The sequence below is a fragment of the Gadus chalcogrammus genome, chromosome 8 (genome assembly GCF_026213295.1).
Source record: "Gadus chalcogrammus isolate NIFS_2021 chromosome 8, NIFS_Gcha_1.0, whole genome shotgun sequence".
NCBI classification, from domain to species: domain Eukaryota; kingdom Metazoa; phylum Chordata; class Actinopteri; order Gadiformes; family Gadidae; genus Gadus; species Gadus chalcogrammus.
The window spans coordinates 26,323,961-26,340,737 of record NC_079419.1 but is presented as its reverse complement, the minus strand read 5'-3'; positions in this window follow the sequence as shown (position 1 = coordinate 26,340,737).

Here is a 16,777-nt window from a genome sequence, read left to right as displayed (position 1 = left end):
TTCAATTATCGTTATAACAAGATCTGTATCATGACCATTGACCAGCCTGAATGAAATTCATATTGACGGTTTGGCACTATATCCCTATTCCCGCACACCCATCTTGTATTTAATAAGCCATTCTCGTTGCTTCGAGGAAGTCTGGTGGTCTCCGTAGCCTATATAATAAATAAATAAATAAATAAATATCCTAAAAACGATCCAATAGGAAAGATGCTCAGCGTCTTAGAGCTGTAGTCGTGTTAATAGGCCTACAGGAGTGAATGGACTGCTGGAGCACCCGCTCTGAACGTCAAACATCGCCGGGGATGGCATAACATTTTAGTGAATTGAACCCCCTTCCGTCTGCAGACGACGCCGAAGGGTACCTTTCCCGTCAGCGACTGACGCCGAAGGGTACCTTTCCCGTCAGCGACTGACGCTAACGTGAGTCTTCCGAAAAAGACTCAAGACTCACCTGTTCAGAGTCCACCTCAACTCGGCATAGCCACCCTCCCCCTTCTGGCTACCATTGTACATTGTATTGTGTTGTATTGTATTATAGTACTTAACTATGTAGCAACTGCAGTAGCTGCTATCATTGCTGTAACACGGGGAATTGGTTGGCCTAGCGATTATTGTACTTGCACTTGGTTCTATGAACATCCTTACTGTACCGGGAGTGATATATTGTTGCACTTCTTATGACAAATGTACTTATTGTAAGTCGCTTTGGATAAAAACGTCTGCTAAATGCCCTAAATGTAAATGTAAATGTGTTGTCATTACACACCCAGTACACAGGAGGAATGACCTCTCACACATGATAACTTAATGAATTATTTCAAATAACCCTGCCTCGTGTCTGTGCACTATGAAGGCATATATGTAGCAAAATTCAAATAGCAATGCAATTTGCAAATTGCAATTCAATAAGTCATTACGTTATGCAATTGACAATTCATTTTGCAATTTTTATAATGTAATTTATAAATAAAGTGTATTTTAATATGCAAAGTGACTATGCAATCCTCAATTAAATTTACAAAAGTTATAACAATAAAAAAAGAATAACATATTGTCAAATTCTTTGAGTTCCTTTATTCAAATTGAAAAGCTATAGCGTCCCCGTGATTGCAATCCACTTTGCCACGCTCCCTGTGTTGCGATATTCAAATGACATTTCAATCAGCAAAACGCTTTGCAAAAGATTTGGCAAAACGGAATCCAAAACGTTTTCCAAAAAGTCAATATGCAAAGTGGCAAACGTATCAGCCAATCAGCGTCTGGGCGGGAACTACGTCACTTCCTATTGCCTCCAAGGGTATCTCCACGGTGGGTCTCCCGACCCTATGTTTCGCACCCAGTGCCTGCAGCACTTGGGAAATCTTTGTTTACCACACTGGCGTCAAAACGTACCAGTGAGGGTAAGTCGTCTCTATACTATCTCCCAGAACACACACTCTATCTACTGCATCTGTGTCTTCAACACGATTGTTCTCCACATCATCGGCCAAACTTCGGAGCGTATCAATAATCTCCTCCATTGGTGGCCATGGACCTGACACATACAAACGTTTTTTTTTTTTTAATACATTTTGTTGACAATTAGCAATACAACAACAGCCAGGGGTACAGGAATGGCAGACACATAAAATACAGAAACAAAAAATACAAAATGCAGCATTAAATTAAATAAAAATATTATAAAGAGCACACACACTAGGGGCCCTATTTTAACGGTCTGAAACGCAAGTGTGAAGCGCAAAGCACAAGTAGCTTTGTGGGCGGTTCTACGGCGCTATCGCTATTTTACAGGCGGATAAATGACACATGCGCCGCGGCGCAAGTGTCAAAAGGGTTGGTCTGAAGCAGCCTAATTACCCGTAGGTGTGGTTTGGGCGTAACGTGCAATGAACCAATCAGAGCGTTTTCCCGCATCTCCTTTAAGAGCGATTGGCACTTGTTCCATGGCGGATTGCTATTATGATGGCGGATTTGCCAGGCGCACGCTAAGAAAGGTTCAGAGGAGTGAGAAAATAATTTATTTTTCGGCTAAATCTCCTTAAAATCTTTGCAACTTTTCATTTTTCGTTTTGTATAATTTTTTTTCATTTACGCCTTCACTGTAAAAACGAAAACTCAAAATTGTTGGTCTCATTATGATTTCTGAGTAAAATGAATATAAAACATTAAGTACTCATGTACAACTGTGCAATGCAATTTAGTCCAACCAACAATGTTGAGTTTTGGGTCAAGAGTTGGGCTCACTGTAGTCTCTTTGTTAGCAAGACACACGGGTTTAAGTCAGACTCTGTCTGAGGCCGGGCCAACTACGGTGCGCATGCGCATTTCGACACTACCCCCCGGGGAGTCTGGGTATTCGTGATGCCGGTTGGGAAAAAGGGGTTTATTGCCTTTTGTCAATTTGTTTCTGTTAGGTTAAGTTGGGTTAACGGGTTTGGGGTCTTTATTGTTTGTGTGTTGTTTATTTTGCGTAGTGTTGCCGCCACCGTTACCGAGACTTGCATGTCCGTTGGTTGGGTGTGCGGTGCGCTGTGTGTTGCGGATGTGTGTTAACCCTCATAGTTAACACCCGCCGCGTGTTTTTGTTACACAGGAGGTGCTGCTGGGTCTGGTGGACCCATTGCCTTTTAATTCAACATACTCAAGCTTTTTTTTTTAAATACTCACCAGATGGTTACTTCATCCCAATTGCAAGTAACATAAACACATATGTTAAATTTGTTCACTTTACCTTTGTGAAATCACATTCATGAATAGAGGTGCCAATCGTTTTTGTTTCTTTTTGTATTAAAATGCAACAAAATAAGGAAATGTCTCATAAAACAGGCATAACTGTGAAATAATCAACATCATTAGAAATTGAAACATACTCAATAACATCTGTCTGAACAACACATTAAAGCCTTTGAACACGGCCGTTATACGTATATCAGACTATACCACACATGAGGGGCAGAGTCTCACTGTGTGTGTATTGCATATGTCTTTTTTGCACTGGTTGCATGTATATTGTGTTTTTCTGTCCATCATGGGTCCACACACTTCACAGCGTTTCTTTTTGGCTGACGGGCTGGTCCTACATCTGGCTGCTCACGGGTTGGTCCTGGGGCTGGCTGCTTGCGGGTTTTTCCTGGGGCTGGCTGCTTGCGGGGGGTTGGCTGCTTACGGGTTGGTCCTGGGGCTGGCTGCTTGCGGGTTGTTCCTGGGGCTGGCTGCTTGCGGGTTGGTCCTGGGGCTGGCTGCTCGCGGGTTGGTCCTGGGGCTGGCTGCTCGCGGGCTGGTCCTGGGGCTGGCTACTTGCGGGTTGGTCCTGGGGTTGGCTGCTCGCAGGCTGGTCCTGGCTGCTCACGGGATGGTCCTGGGGCTGGCTGCTTGTGGGCTGGTCCTGGCTGCTCACGGGATGGTCCTGGGGCTTGCTGCTCGCAGGCTTGTCCTGGCTGCTGAAGGGCTAGTCCTGAGGCTCTTTTACGTTTCGGAGCTGGCTGATGCTCATCCTCCTCTTCAAACTCGGTGTCAGACTCTGAAATGTTATCCTCACTTTCCGAAACTATTTCCTCTGCATCACCATCAAAACCCTCTGTCTCTTCAAATATCAACTGTAGGGCAGTCTGAACAGAGAATCGCTTTGCCATCTTGATCAGTTGTGGTATGGAACCACGCTGACAGAGCTTTTTTATAGTGTCAGGTCCCCAAGCATGATAGTGTTGGGTGCTCCAATTTTGCAACCTTGTGCGGGAACAGTGGGTGCACACTGTGGGTGCTCACACCAAGGGCCCATTCACCTGCTTTACTCTTTCCCCCTCTCACACACACACACGCACGCACGCACGCACGCACGCACGCACGCACGCACGCACGCACGCACACACACAGCACACACACACACACACACACACACACACACACACACACACACACACACACACACACACACACACACACACACACACACACACACACACACACACACACACACACACACACAGAGAGAGAGAGAGAGAGGAAGAAGGGAAAATGAGGGTGCACAGAACCTATGATTTCCACACTTAAACAGCTCCGGGTCCACTGGACCCGAACACCCTGTGTGTAATATAAATGTGATGGGGGGGTATACAGGGGGAGGTCATTGAAAATGTTTTCTGATTCATGTTCCTCACAGAAAATGAGCCAAAGCCAATGAATCTTAGTTCAAAAAAATAATTATTTGTATCACTTTTATAAAGCTAAAAACTGAAAACGGGTCCCACAGACCCGAACACCTTATAAGGGTTAAATAATGGCAGCTCTCGGGATCGTGCGGTGTATGAGGCACGAGAGGTGCGTCACCGTTTAACCTGGGCTCCCGTCTCGTGCAGAACAAGTTTGACCATAATGTCAAACTTGTTCTGCTCTTTGGTTTGCTGCATTTAGACAGCGATTCTCTGCTGCTGAACTAGCTACATGTTGCTTGTTCTATTGCTGTCTGGCATTCAGAAATGTATAAGGGAAGTTTCAAATTATTAATTATAATAAAGTGAACTTAAAACTCGTTTTGCATTCTTTGATTATTATTTTTTTTTAATAATATTAACCTTAATTTGAAATATTAAGTTAACACCCCTGAATTTTTTTTTTGAGTTTGTAAAATATAAAAATCTTAGTTGGTATAACTCTAACTTTCAAGTTTGTCTAAAGAAGACAATCACGTTTTTGATGGGCTCAAAACTCAAAAATTGATTGCAGTAAGTTGCCTTGCAATTTTGAGTTTGCCCAGCTTTTTATTTTTTACAGTGTACGAACATTTGGACAAGTCGAATCAAAAATGTTTCAAGGACATTCCGATGTTTTGGGCTCACTTTCTCTGAATCACAAGGTTATGAATGCATGGTAATAATTGTACAATGTAGCTAAACAATAGAGCGGAGATGTCATTAGTTTGCGTACCTCACTATATACGATGCAGCTCCTCTGACAGATGAGCTCTCCTCTCCCGTGCTGCTGCTGGGGCATTTGGACGTAATGGCATCGGCACATGCAGTTCAGCATCACGTCTCCTTAAGTCCTCTAATCTATCCTCATTAATGTCATCGACACATCCATGATTCATGGCAATGTTGTGTAAAACACAACATGCCACAAAGAATGCTGCGACTTTTTGAGGACCATACTGTAAAGTACCACCTGACCTATCCAAACACCTGAAGCGCATTTTCAGTATTTCGAATGTACGTTCAATTACACTGTGTGTGTTTCCTGTTGAATACAATTTCGCGCACTGTTGCTGGCATAAGAAATGGGTTCATGAGCCATGTCTTCAACGGATAGCCCCTAACAGCCACCCATCCAAGGGAGGATTCCCCTCGAATATGGCAGGAATGGTCGAGTTTGCCAATATGAAAGAGTCATGGCTTGAGCCAGGGTAATTAGCAAAGACATGATTTATTCTACAATTAGCATCAGAAATGACTTGGATATTCATCGAATGAGTTCCCTACCGGTTTATGTATATGAGTGTGTTTACTGATGGGGCACGTAGCTGCACATGGGTGCAGTCTATAACACCAAGGACGCCAGGGAACCCACTTGGTCCAAAACTCCTGCTTTGTTCTTTCCTGGCTGTCTGGTGTAACGGGGAATTTGATGTATTCCCCAGCATGTCGGACTAGACCTGACGTAACTGCATGCATAGCCGAACTTATTGCCGATTGTGAAATGCGTCCAATAGAAGGGGATGCTGGAACGACCCAGATGCATAGAAATGCAGTGCCGCTGTAACTTTCACTGCAACGGGGAGGGCATAGGGACAGCGTGCATCAGTCCCCAGCTCATCTGCCAGGAGATGGCAGATATCTGTGACAGCCTGACGGGTCAGGTGTAGCTTACGCCTGCATTCCTCCTCACTCAGGGAGAGATAGGTGTGTCTGGGCCGGTAAACCCTCTCCCCCCGGCGTCTGATCCTCGGTCCCAAGACGTATTCCATTCCACTGTGCAATAGAAAAATGTATGCATGCGCCCTTAAAATAGCATCTGAACAATGCGCCATTGACTTTAAACCAGGTATTTCCTGGTCAGTAGTGCAATGGTATTCAGAAACGGCAAAATACCGTTTGCGCCAGAACACGCCTCCTCCTTCCGCCGAACCGCCCCTTGGGGCGCATGATCAATCCCTAATTTACCGGCGAGTGGCGGTGGTGGGAAAAGAACGCTCTGCGCCAGTTGTAAACTAGCAACGACACATGCGCCAGTGACTAAGTCACTTGCGCCGGATGCAAGATAGGGCCCTAGGTGTTTTAATAGCTGTATTGAACAATACATGTTCAATACAAAAACAATACATGTTCAAGACACATACGAACATAGACATCTTATAGCATAGACGGAGCATTGGCTGCTGGGACGCGAGAAATACGGCCGCCATCTTGGAGTGGTCAACCGGGAGCAGCAACAGCAGCAGAAACAGGATGCCGGGCTGTTGTTCAGCGTATTCCTGCTCAAATTGGCGGACCATCCACAATAGGAATCGGGGGATTACTTGTCACAAGTAAGATTTAACATTACCATACTATATACTATTGGTATAATTAGTATTGAATAATAAAACACGCCAAACCATGTGGCCTTTATAGCTACACGTATGACAAAAAACCGCATGAAAATCAGTGGTATTCAGTGTGGTATGATTAATTAAATGCGCTGACAGTTAATTGCTCCAGCCAAACGGATTACACTGAGTGGAATGGATGACCACTCCAAGATGGCGGCCCTGCGTCTCGTCAGCGCCAGTAGGCGGTAGCATTCGATGCTCCGTCCATCATATAAGATGTCTATGCATACGAACGTGAACAAGGAAATTACGAGCAAGTGACATAGTTCCCGCCCAGACGCTGATTGGCTGATACATTTGCCACTTTGCATATTGACTTTTTGGAAAACGTTTTGGATTACGTTTTGGAAAACGTTTTGCAAAACGTTTTTCCAAATCGTTTGCAAAGCGTTTTGCGGATTGAAATGTCATTTGAATATCGCAACACACGGAGCGTGGTGAAGTGGATTGCAATCACGGGGATCTTATAGCTTTTCAATTTGAATAAAGGAACAAGAATTTGACAAATTGTTAATCTATTTTTATTGTTATAACTTAATAATTTAATTGAGGATTGCATTGTCCCTTTGCATATTAAAATACACTTTGAATAACGTATTTACAAATTACATTATAAGATTGCATAATGAATTGTCAATTGCATAATGTAATTGCAAATTGCATTGCCATTTGAATTTTGCTACATATATGCTTCCATAGTGCACATCTCTCAGAGTGACGTTATAGCCTACTAGCCACAGTGATAAAAAAAAGAAAAGATTCATGTTGATTACAAAATAAACATATTAATTACAAGTCTAAACTGTAGGAAATAGAACGATATGGGGGCGATATAGAGCGTGCACTGCGCCGCCCTTCTGAAGTCAAAAATAATCTCCTGATTGAAATGCATTGGTTTAATATTGAATGAATTAAATATTAAAATATATATTATACAGGCCTATATATTTTTTTTTATATACAATTATTTAGTTATAATATAAGTAGACATGTAGCTTTTATTCAGTTATCGTAATAATAAGATGATGCTAGAGTGTGCACTGCGCAGCCCGCCCCCCTTCTAAAGTCGAAAAAAATCTCCCGATTGAAATGCATTGGTTTAATATTGAATTAATTTAATATTAAAATATATATATTATATATATAAGTATACAATTATTTGGTTAGCCTATAATATTTAGACCATGTAGCTTTTATTCAATTATCGTTATAACAAGATAGCCTAAGATGTAGCCTAACTGACCGTTGAAAATCCACGTGGTTCAGGTATACCAGACAATATTAAAATATTCATAATATAAAAACAATGTAAAAATTAAGGTTATTGGCCGAAATCGGTTAAAATTCAGCCTTTGGTGGCCCAAAACTAGATCGTCTCATTTCCTCGTTACACGCTTTAATTTAAATATATTTAAATTATTATGACCATGGAGCCTTTATTTTCTTGCTGTTATCATTACATCCTTTCGCGGTATATCGATATGAATTCTCGAAACACAGTGGAAAAGAGAGAGAGGGAGCCATAGACAGGGACACTGAAGCACTGCGGAGCCAAGTAACTGATGGGCTTAAGAGGGCCTCTCCTATGTAATGAATATATCGTCGCTGTCCGATGAAAACCGCGTGTGTCCATTTTTGACGATTTTGAGATTTTACGATGATAGAATGTTCAGGTTCATTTCCGTATACAGTATGCGTCATGAACCTAATTGACCAATGAAAAGTTGTTGTTACGTTGTTAATATAAAGTAAACAGACAAACAACTCAGCCAGATGTTGCAGCCATCTTGTTGTAGTTTATTCAACTCTAGCGCCTCCAGTGGCTTACACATGATCTGCATTTATACATATCATGACATCCTCTTTATTTTCCTTTTTTTTTTTTTTTTTGTCCATTGAGCTAAACAACTGCTCAAACATGGAAAAAAAAATCCTAGTACTCCTCGATGAATCTTCTTGGCTTTGAGACAATTTGTCCACTTGCTGTTGTAACAGGTAGACTTGAAAGCTTTGTAGGACTAGAATTACTTCGTGATGTTTTCTTTTGAATGTCCATTTCATGCTTTTTCTCTGTACTGTCATGCACATCCTGTTGAGTCACATCTTGTTTGTTGGTGTCCTTTAGTGTGTTACTCAGTTCCTTGGACTGCATCAGATACTTTCTGTTTCTGCTGTATACTTGTCCCCCAGGTGTCTGGACTACATATGATCTTGGCTGGTCAGAAAGTCCCGTTACCTGTGCTGGATTCCATAATTCATTCCTGCCAGATTCTGACATTGTCGCCAACCTCAAGTTTCTGGAGTGCTCTGGCTCCTTGATCGAAATATTCTTTCTGTTTCTGTTGTCTTGTTTCAAACACCTGTTGTACTGTACTTGTGACCATTTGAGGTTTCAGCATCTGGGATGTCGTCGGAAGTCTTGTTCTCAAACGTCGACCCATCAACAGCTGGGCTGGTGACACTCCGACATCCTCCAGAGGTGTACTTCTCAGACTCAGCAACGACAGATATGGATCTTTTCCATCAGCTTTCGATTTTTTAAGCATGAGTTTGATAGTCTGTATTCCTCTTTCTGCCATTCCATTAGACTGCGCATGGTAGGGGCTTGAAGTTTGGTGACTGAACTCCCACTCTTTTGCAAAGGCTTGGAACTCACGAGTGCTGAACTGTGGTCCGTTATCTGAGATCACTATTTCAGGAATGCCATGTCTGGCGAACTGTGACTTCAGATGTGTGATGATTGTTGCACTTCTTGTGTCGGACTTTAACCACTCCACCTCTATGAACTTAGAATAGTAATCCACCAGTAGTAAATACTCCTGCTGGCTAAAGGTGAATAGGTCAACACCTATCTTCTGCCATGGTCTTTCTGGAACACTGTGTGGTTGTAGTGGCTCTTTAGTTTGACGTTTCTGATATGTCCTGCACACGTCACACCTGTTCACCATCTCTGCGATTTTTTCAGACATTCCAGGCCAAAAAAGGACTTCTCTTGCTCTCCGCCTGCAGCTTTCAATGCCCAAGTGACTTTCATGGATGCGCTTTAACATTTCTCCTCTCATTGCTGCCGGAACGATGAGTCGTTCTCCCTTACACAGAACTCCATTCACAACTGAGATCTCTTCTCTGAAGTTCCAATACGCTCGTATTTCTTGGGCAGCTTGGCTCTTGGTTTCTGGCCATCCATTAAGAACAGTTTCAATGAGTTTAGTCAGTGTCACATCATTTGTTGTTTCCTTTCTGAATTCCTCCAATTTCTCTTTTGACACGGGTAAATTGGAGATCACCATGTGCACCTGCGCTTCAATGTCTTTATCTGGAGAGCTGGTCACTGGTAAGTAAGCTCTGGATAATGCATCTGCAATGTACATCTCCTTTCCTGGCTTGTACTTTACATTCACCTGGTATTTCTGCAGTCTCATTAAAAGTCTCTGTATTCTAGCTGGAGCACTGCTCAGTGGTTTTTTCATTATCACTTCAAGTGGTTTGTGATCCGACAGCACATCCACTTCTCTTCCGTAAATGTACTGATGAAAACGCTCTGCTCCGAACACAATTGCTAACATCTCCTTTCCTATTTGCGCGTAGCGCTGCTCAGTCTCTGTCAGTGCGCGCGATGCATAAGCTACTGGCTTGAGCTCTTGAAGTAGAACGGCTCCAAGTCCACTTTTTGATGCATCCACTGACAGCGTTACGGGGAGCTTGACATCATAGTATCTGAGCACAGGAGCTTCAGTGAGCATCGTTTTCATTGTGCTGAATGCCTGCTGCTGTGCAGCTTTCCACTGCCATTCAACATCGTCTCTGGTCAATCCCCGCAATGGCTCAGTATGCTTGGACATGTTTGGAATGAACTTTGCGAGATATGTGACTACGCCCAGAAATCGTTCCACATCTTTCTTGCATTCTGGAGTTGGCATTTTCAGAACAGCCTCAATCTTGGTCTGATCAGGTTTCAAACCGTCTTTTGTGAAGATATGACCCAGGTATTTGATTTCCTCTAGGCCCACCTTGCATTTTTCTTTATTCAGCTTGAAATTCTTGGCTCTTGCTATCTCCAGCACTTGTCTCAATCTGCAGTCATGCAGCTCTTTTGTCTCACCCCAAACCAAGAGGTCATCTATGTATGTTTCAACACCTTCAATTCCTTCAAACAGCTGTCTCACTGTCCTGTTGAATGTTCAGAGGCGAGTGCTGGCTTCGTCTAGTTTGAGTTGCCAAAACCCTGAGCTTGCGTCCAGCACTGTGAAGTATTTGGCTTCTGAGAGTCTGCAGGTTATTTCCTCAACTGTTGGTAGCTGGTAGTGTTCCCTCATTACTGCTGTGTTAAGATCACGTAGTTCTAAGTGTGGTACTCTCAAAACTGATTATTTGATTTATATTAGCAGAAGGTAATTTTCTCTGAATTTAAGGGCTTGAAACGATTTTTATAAATGTATGAGACCAGTGCATTCATTTATTCCTCATAATTAGTGTTGAGAGGAACTTAAAATCTAAGCAGCACCCAGGTGGAACTGTTGACACTGAAGTAGTTGCGTTCCGGGTTGTCGTCAGACGGGAGCACTTCCTCCCGCGTCCTCAGACGCAACTTGGATGACGAACTGAGCAGTCGTGTCTTCATTGTTTCTCACCATTTTCTGTACATTACAGGTCAGTAGTTGGTTCAAACTATAAAATGTCAACCTTCTAAAGCCTTGCTTTATATGTATAACTGTTAAAGAAGTCCGGGTCATGTTTTGTTGTGTTTTTAGCGAACTTAAGAGACTTTAATATACCGCCGTTGAGTACAATGGCAGGGGTAAATACCGGAAGGCGCGAAACGGCAGTTCCCGCCGATTATGGGTTTATTGTTCACCCTGTGTATTGCCTTGCGGGCATTCCGCGAAATGTAAGGGTTTTTGTCAGCACTTTGCACAGTGTTAGTTTTATTTGTGGTCTCCTTTACACTACAGTTCAAATGGGAATATGAATAAATGTTAAAGGTTCATGGTTACAGATATACAAGTTTGAAAGTATGTTTATATTAATGCATACTGGTTAAAGATACAAATGTTACTGTTACATCCAGTCACAACTTGGTTAACTTTGTATTGAAAACGTTTAGCTTTCTCTGAGTAATACTTATGTGTTATTTAAGTGTGTGTGAATCGAGAATGATTGCCAACAACATGTTGCATTCAAGTACAGTGGATTAATGCTGTTTATTGCACTATATTATTATTAATGCTTTAACTCACTTAAACAGGTGAATGTAAATGAGTACGTTGCTCAAGTAGAGTCAAGTGGACTAATGGAGAATATTGAATGTGCACGAGCTATAACATGAATGTGAATTAGAATAGGATGTACGATGTAGTTAATATTTGATGTACTTAAACAGTTGAAGACTGAACAAGAGACACTCAGAGAAATGTTTGTATTTTATTTGTGAATTTGAATAGAGACGCAACTTGGATGACGAACTGAGCAGTCGTGTCTTCATTGTTTCTCACCATTTTCTGTACATTACAGATTTCTTTATTGTTGCCGTGGCACCCAATCCTGGGACCCGTAACATAAGCAAATTCTTAGTTTTCCATTAGGCTTTTCAACTATAACAATAGGGTTGACCCACTGAGTTGGCTCTTCGATTTTTACAATCACTTTCATTTTTTCCATTCTGTTCAATTCTGTTTTTAGTTTTTCTCTCAAAGTGACAGGAATTTTCCTAGGTGGGTGCACTTTTGGTGTCACGCCTTCATCAATTTGAATAGTGTGTTCTCCCTCTAGGCAGCCTAGTCCCTCAAACACATCAGCATACTCCTTGAAGATATCCATTTTGTCACTTTTATTTAGTGCCATAACTCTCTTGATGAGCCCCATTTCTTCACATGCCTGAATCCCAAGTATTGGTTTGGCATCTGATTTTACAACAATGAATTCCAGATTAAATGCTTTCTTTTTGTATTTCACGCTCCATTTGCACTTTCCCTTCACTGGTATTTTGTCTCCAGTGTACGTTGAAAGTTTCACATTTGTTGGTCGTAGTATGTTCTTTTTCCCTATTCTTTGCAAGAGAATTACATTGGCCTGTGCACCAGTATCAAATTTGACTTGTTTGTGATCCAATTTTAATTCAACAGTCCATTCATCTGCCTGTCTCTGTGTCTTTGCATTCACAACACCAAGGAACAGACTTGCTTGTTGATCTGTGTCGTCATCATCTACTGAGTACACTGTCTTCATCGACCTACACACCTTGGCAAAGTGGTTCATTTTCTCACAGTTCTTACATTGTTTGCCAAAAGCCGGTCATTTTCGTGATACATGCTCAGTTCCACATCTTGTGCAATAAAACGTGCGACCCTTGTCTTGCATGCTTACTTGGGTTTTATTTCGGTATTCTTTATCGCGTGTCTGCTTGTGCCTCACTGCATCTATGTCCTTGCTTTCACTTGCAAAGGATTGCGCATTGTGATCCTCTTCATGCATTTGTTTTATTTGTACTTTTGTTATTTCTGCCGCGAGGCACAGCTGCGCTGCCTTTTCAAGAGAAATGTCAACTTCACGTAACAATCGCTCTCTCAACGTATCAGACGTGATTCCACAGACAACTCGATCTCTGATAAGGGACTCTCTTAACTGTGCGAATTCACATGACTTTGCCTTTAGTTTTAACTCCGTAAGGGATTGGTTAAATGACATGTCCCCTTGCACACACGTGAAAAATTTGTAGGGGTTCTGGGGTTGCAGTATTCTTCAAATTTTTCCAGAATTATCGCCAGTTTAAGCCTATCATCCTCCTCGTCAAACGTGAAGGTATTGTACCCTTCCACTGCCTCTTCGCCGGCTATATGAAGAAATAGTGAGGACTGTACCTTAGCTGACTTGCTAGCGCCCCCAGCAGCTGTTAAATACAGCTCAAAGCTCTGCCGAAATCTCCTCCAGTTTTCTGACAGGTTACCGTGCAGTAGATCAAGTCCAGCGGGCGGCTTAAGTCCTTCCATGTTTGCAATACCGATGTTAGTGTTTTTCCTTTTACTTCTGACACCATGTTACGTTGTTAATATAAAGTAAACAGACAAACAACTCAGCCAGATGTTGCAGCCATCTTGTGGTAGTTTATTCAACTCTAGCGCCTCCAGTGGCTTACACATGATCTGCATTTATACATATCATGACAGTTGTGAAATCATGTCATCTGATTTTCAAGTATATCCATTTGGTGTCAAAGCTGTCAATCACGCCGCGTATCTCCCGCCCTGTGGAGTCATCTCATTAGCGTCTCTGGAAGCGCATCATCGGGTAGCCGAATAACACTTTGAAGGTAAGGTATTTTGTTTTTTTGTCAACTGTTCTCAAGTTTATTCTAGTTGCAATATAAGATGGAGTAATTTTCACCGAATATTTTTTATTGTGAACCTGACTGACGAACGTAAATTAAGTAGGCTAAACACAGATTAGCTTGCTTGTTTGCTTGCTAGTTGGTAAATAAACTCAGTGACATTGATACGATTCAAACAAATATGTTTTTTTCCTTAGTTTAAGTGATCAAATTATAGACTGTAATGTTACTGTCGTGATTGTCACGAGAGCATGCCTCACTCGTACCGCTTGGTAGAGGCTGAGCATTTCCAACACTATACCCAACTTGCTACGATTTCATTTGCGGAGATGTTAACGCACCGATTTCCCTCTGTCATTGTTAGATTCAGTTGAAAGTGACGGTGCAAATACAGCTGCCAATGAGGGTAGGTACTTTAGGCTTAAATTATTTTTCTCCCAGTAGCAGCTACCTACTATTCTGCAACCTAAAGCCTATTGATGTGTTGCACATTAAGATGAAAGCCTGCCACACTTGTTCTGATTCCCTTGATCAAGGAAGGAATCCAAATGCTAACTCATCAAATTGTATGTAGCTAAATTAAAAATGATTACTCAGAGAATTCAAAATGAATAGTTACTGTACGCTTGCTGCTCAGTTCTGAAATGTTCAAGCATTGTAGCGTGCTAAATGTACATTATATTTTATTGTTGTTAGATTCTCTGGAAAGTGATTATGACAATCACTCTGAAAGTGCCAGTGATGGTAAGTATCTTATTATTCTTATTCTCAGATTAGGCTACACTGCAGCCTCCACCTCACATTGGTTTTGAGTTGGACAGACTAAAGCCCATTACTAATTACAAATCTAGTGTATTTAATCAATTATGAGTCAAAATGAATGCAATCTTATATCAGAATGATGTCATAAGTGCATTTGTTGTACTAAATGTGTTCCTCTATATTGCTCTAAGACTCACTTGAACACGATCCTGAAAATGACCCGGAATACACACCTGTCAATGAAGGTGAGTAACTTATTGTCAATAGCGCAATGCCAAACTTTAATGCATGCCTACATTGACACACATACTTCCACATGCTAAGAAACCATGCAAGAGAAATGTGAATTTGTGAAACATGTTTTCTTTTGTTTTTCTTTTAATCATATGAAGATGCTGTTGATATTGCTGTTGACTGGGGAAGGTCAAGAAAGAGGGCCAACCCAGATGCTTGGAAGGGTAACATCCAGAAAAGGAGAAGAATGAGGGGCCAATCATATCTTGGACGGAAAAAAAATGAATTCATCAACAAAGAAGAAAAAAAAATGGAGGGGCGGTGCCTGGCTGAGTTCTGCCAGGAATCCAGCAAACTACACTGCACCGAAATCGATGAAGGGAAGAGGGAAGAAATATTCAAGTATTTTTTGGGGAAAGAAAGGAAAATCTACGTGAAGTGACTGGTGAAGGTGAGTGATGTCAAGCGGCGCCGGACAGAAGCAGTTCAGTCTCGAAGGTCACCATCTCTCTGTTGTTTTTTATGTGTTGATGGTAGAAGGCTCAGAGTTTGTCAGCGGATGTTCCTGTCGACCCTTGGCATCAAGCAGTGGAGTTTTCTAAAATGGGTTGGAAGAAGAGAGGAAAGTCCTGAGAAGATGGCAAGAGTGAGGGTGAGGACAGAGGAGCGGGACTTCCTAAAGTCCTTTCTTCTTAAACTGCCGAAAGTACCATCGCACTACTGTAGGTCCTCCTCTTCCAAGATGTACCTGGAGCCTTTATTCAAGTCAATCAATCATCTCCACTCACAATATAAGCAGACATGTGCAGCCAACGGCATCCAGCCTCTGTCAAGACAAGTGTTCAGTAACACCTTTAAAGATTTAAATCTGTCATTGTTCCATCCAAAGAAAGATCAGTGTGACACTTGCTGTGCCTTCAGAGCGGGGAACATCGAGGCTGCTGTGTGGGAGGAACACTGCGTTAAGAAGGACGAGACACGAGCAAAAAAGGATAGGGACAAACAACTTGCAAATAACACCACCTTGGTTGCATGCATGGATCTGCAGGGCCTTCTCCTCTGCCCAAAGCTTCAAGCGTCTGCCCTCTACTACAAAATGAAGCTTGGTGTCCATAATTTTACCATCTACAATATGGCATCACATGAAGCGACAAATTACCTTTGGCATGAGGGTGAGGGGGGGTCTCTGCCAATGAGTTTGCCTCCTGCATTGTGGACTATCTTGAAACACACCCCACTTACACTGAATTCATTCTTTGGAGTGATGGGTGTGGTTATCAAAACCGAAACCTGGTCCTGAGCAATGCCCTCTTAAAGTTTGCCACTGAAAGAAAAAAGCAAGTGACGCAGAAGTACCTTCAAAGAGGCCACACACAGATGGAATGTGACTCTGTGCACAGTGTGATCGAAAGAAAGTTAAGGAACCGAGATGTACATGTTCCAGCTGAGTATGCTGCAGTCATTCGGGGAGCTCGTTCAAGTCCAAAACCGATTTGTCATTTTATAATTCCACCTGTAGTAGCAGTAGTGAGTCTAATTAGCCGTAACTGCTTAAACAGGAACGGGCTAGTTGGAGTTTAGTGAAATGGCAGCTTAATTTTTGCTTTTCTTTTCTGCAATACAGTGCCAAATAAATATTATTTTGATGATAGCCTGGTGAGACAATAGCTTTCCTTTACAGTAGGCCTAACTTTATCGCTAGAAAAAGTTTTCCCCTTGTCGACTGAGATGTAGGTCAAGGAGTGGAGGAGTGACACAATTACGGTAGGTCTAACGTTACAACCTCTGTATAGCTTGTTAGTGTACTGATTCATTATCGCTTCATAGTTAGCAGGAGACATAATTATGAAGGGACAATGAATCAGTAC